The sequence below is a fragment of the Arachis hypogaea genome, chromosome 1 (assembly GCF_003086295.3).
Source record: "Arachis hypogaea cultivar Tifrunner chromosome 1, arahy.Tifrunner.gnm2.J5K5, whole genome shotgun sequence".
Lineage (NCBI taxonomy): Eukaryota > Viridiplantae > Streptophyta > Magnoliopsida > Fabales > Fabaceae > Arachis > Arachis hypogaea.
This window is the reverse complement of record NC_092036.1, coordinates 28,828,073-28,832,235: the sequence shown is the minus strand read 5'-3', so window position 1 is coordinate 28,832,235 and position 4,163 is coordinate 28,828,073. Positions and strand designations below refer to the sequence as shown.

At 35.7% G+C, this 4,163-nt stretch overlaps 1 non-coding gene across 1 annotated transcript; it reads right to left on the bottom strand.

Moving 5' to 3' along the window:
• Nucleotides 1-3,791: 3,791 nt before the first annotated feature.
• LOC112714619 (small nucleolar RNA R71) lies at nt 3,792-3,895 on the bottom strand. Its single transcript, XR_003159310.1, has one exon. It is a non-coding gene; the product is annotated as a small nucleolar RNA R71 (small nucleolar RNA).
• Nucleotides 3,896-4,163: the final 268 nt, after the last annotated feature.

Genomic DNA, 4,163 nt, shown 5'->3' with positions numbered 1-4,163 from the left:
ATTTATACGCTTTTGGCATTGTTTCATATAGTTTTTAGTAAGTTTAAGCTACTTTTAGGGATGTTTTCATTAGTTTTTATGTTAAATTCACATTTCTGGACTTTACTATGAGTTTGTGTGCTTTTCTGTGATTTCAGGTAAATTCTGACTGAAATTGAGGGATTTGAGCTAAACTCTGAAGAAGGCTGACAAAAGGACTGCTGATGCTGTTGGATTCTGACCTCCCTGCACTCGAAATGGATTTTCTGGAGCTACAGAACTCTAATTGGCGCGCTCTCAACGGCGTTGGAAAGTAGACATCCAGGGCTTTCCAGCAATATATAATAGTCCATACTTTATTCGAAGAATGACGACGTAACTTGGCGTTGAACGCCGAGTACACGCTGTGTCTGAAGTTTGACGCCAAGAAATGCCTCTACACGTGAATTCATCAAGCTCAGCCCAAGCACACACCAAGTGGGCCCCGGAAGTGGATTTATGCATCAATTACTTACTCATGTAAACCCTAGTAGCTAGTCTAGTATATATAGGACATTTATCTATTGTATTAGACATCCTGGATTGTATTTTGATCCTGTGATCACGTTAGAGAGGGCTGGCCATTCGGCCATGCCTGAACTCTTTGCTTATGTATTTTCAACGGTGGAGTTTCTGCACACCATAGATTAAGGGTGTGGAGCTCTGCTGTACCTCAAGTATTAATGCAATTCTATTATCTTTTATTCAATTCTCTCTTATTCTTATTCCAAGATATTCATTCGTACCCAAGAACATGATGAATGTGATGAGTCAGATTACCCTCATTATCATTCTCACTTATGAATGCGCGTGATTGACAACCATGTCCGTTCTACATGCAACAGAGCTTGAATGCGTATCTCTTAGATTCCCCAACAGAATCTTCGTGTATAAGTTAGATAGTTGGCGGCATTCATCTGGATCCGGAAAGTCCAACCTTGTCTGTGGTGTTCCGAGTAGGATCCTGGGAGTCCGGAAAGTCCACCTTGTCTGTGGTGTTCCGAGTAGGATTCCGATCATGAATGACCGTGACGTGCTTCAAACTTTAACCTGCTGGGCGTTGGTGACAGACGCAAAAGAGGGATTCTATTCCAGTAGGAGCGGGAACCAACCGGTGATTAGCCGTACTGTGACAGAGTGCGTTAGCATAGTTTTCACTGCGAGGATGGGATGTAGCTATCAGCCATGGGTGATGCCTCCAGACTGGTTAGCTGTGCGAGTGACAGCCGCACAGGTTATTTCCCCGTGAGAATGAAAGTAGCCACAGTTGATGGTGAACCCCTATACAAAGCTTGCCATGGAAAGGAGTGAGAAGGATTGAGTAGAAGGAGTAGGAGAGCAGGCGTCCAAGAGCTCTACAGCATCTCCATCCGCTTATCTGAAATTCCCACCTTTGAATCTGCATAAGTGTTCTATCCCTTTTATTATTTATTTCTTTTTATTATTCCTATCCTCAAACCCATAAATAATGTTTAATTTGCCTGACTGAGATTTACAAGGTGACCATAGCTTGCTTCATACCAACAATCTCTGTGGATTCGACCCTTACTCACGTAAGGTTATTACTTGGACGACCCAGTACACTTGCTGGTTAGTTGAACGAGATTGTGAAGAAAATAAACAATGCCCTCAGAGTATACATCTTTTATAAATCCAATTACAAGAAAAAAGGGAATCACAATTTCGTCCACCAAGTTTTTGGCGCCGTTGCCGGGGATTGTTCGAGTATGGACAACTGACGGTTCATCTTGTTGCTCAGATTAGGTAATTTTCTTTTCAAAAATCTTTTTCAAAATTTTTTTTTCTTTATTTTTCGTTTTCCCAAAAATGTTTTTCGAAAAAAAATTATAAAAATACAAAAAAATTAGAAAATCATAAAAATCAAAAATATTTTGTGTTTCTTGTTTGAGTCTTGTGTTAATTTTTAAGTTTGGTGTCAATTGCATGCTTTTAAAATTTTTTCTTGCATTGTTTTCGAAAATCCATGCATTCATAGTGTTCTTCATGATCTTCAAGTTGTTCTTGACAAGTCCTCTTGTTTGATCTTGATGATTTCTTGTTTTGTGTCTTTTGTTGTTTTTCATGTGCATTTTTGCATTCATAATTTTCATGCATTAAAGATTTCTAAGTTTGGTGTCTTGCATGTTTTCTTTGCATCAAAAACTTTTCAAAATTATGTTCTTGATGTTCATCATGATCTTCATAGTGTTCTTGGTGTTCATCTTGACATTCATAGCATTCTTGCATGCATCTTGTGTCTTGATCCAAAATTTTCATGTTTTGGGTCATTTTTGTGTTTTTCATTCAATATTTAAAAATCAAAAATATCTTTTCCTTATTTTCCTCCAAAATTTCGAAATTTTGGGTTGACTTGGTCAAAAATTTTTAAAAATTAGTTGTTTCTTACAAGTCAAGTCAAAATTTCAATTTTAAAAATCTTATCTTTTCAAAATCTTTTTTCAAAAATCATATCTTTTTCATTTTTTTTTAATTTTCGAAAATTTCAAAAATATTTTTCAAAATATTTTCAAAATCTTTTTCTTATCTTTTTATCCAATTTTCGAAAAATTAGCTAACAATTAATGTGATTGGTTCAAAAATTTGAAGTTTGTTACTTTCTTGTTAAGAAAGGTTCAATCTTTAAATTCTAGAATCTTATCTTGTAGTTTCTTGTTAGTTAAGTAATTTTTAAAATTAAATCTTTTTTTTCAAATATCTTTTTCAAATATATCTTTTTATCTTTTATCTTATCTTTTTCAAAAATTTTATCTTTTTCAAAATTTGATTTCAAAATATCTTATCTAACCTCCTATCTTCTTATCTTTTTCAAAATTTGATTTCAAATCTTTTTCAATCAACTAACTAACTCCTTGTTTGTTTCTTATCTTTTTCAAAACCACCTAACTACTTTTCCCTCTCTAAATTTTCGAAAATTCTCCCCCTCTTTTTCAAAAATTCTTTTTAATTGTTTTAAATTCTAATTTTAATCTCATCTCATCTTTAATTTTCGAAAATCACTAACCATTTTTTCAAAATTATTTTCGAAAATTTCTCTTCTCTTTTCTTATTCTATTTAATTATTTAATTACTAACACTTCTCTTCACCTCTCTTCATCCAAATCCGAACCTCCTCCTTCATTCTTCTACCCCTTTCTTCTTCTACTAACATAAAGGAATCTCTATACTGTGACATAGAGTATTCCTCTTTCTTTTCTTGTTTTCTTCTCTTTCTTATGAGCAGGAACAAGGAAAAGGGCACTCTTGTTGAAGTTGATCCAGAACCTGAAAGGACTCTGAAGAGAAAATTAAGAGAAGCTAAATTACAACAATCCAGAAACAACCTTTCAGAAATTTTCGAACAAGAGAAGGAGATGGCAGCCGAAAATAATAATAATAATAATGCAAGGAGAATGCTTGGTGACTTCACAAAGCCAACATCCAAGTTTGATGGAAGAAGCATCTCCATTCCTGCCATTGGAGCCAATAACTTTGAGCTTAAGCCTCAACTAGTTGCATTAATGCAACAAAACTGCAAGTTTTATGGACTTCCATCTGAAGATCCTTATCAGTTCTTAACTGAATTCTTGTAGGTCTGTGATACTGTAAAGACGAATGGAGTTAATCCTGAAGTCCACAGACTTATGCTTTTCCCTTTTGCTGTAAGAGACAGAGCTAGAATATGGTTGGATTCACAACCTAAGGATAGCCTGGACTCCTGGGATAAGCTGGTCACTGCATTCTTAGATAAATTCTTTCCTCCTCAAAAGCTGAGCAAGCTGAGAGTGGATGTTCAAACTTTCAAACAAAAAGATGGTGAATCCCTCTATGAAGCTTGGGAAAGATACAAGCAGCTGACCAAGAGATGTCCATCTGACATGTTTTCAGAATGGACCCTATTAGATATATTCTATTATGGTCTCTCTGAATTTTCGAAAATGTCACTGGACCATTCTGCAGGTGGATCTATTCACCTGAAGAAAACGCCTGAAGAGGCTCAAGAACTCATTGACATGGTTGCAAACAACCAGTTCATGTATACCTCTGAGAGGAATTCCGTGAATACTGGGGTCCCTCAGGAGAAGGGAGTTCTTGAAATTGATGCTCTGAATGCCATACTGGCTCAGAACAAAGTGTTGACTCAACAG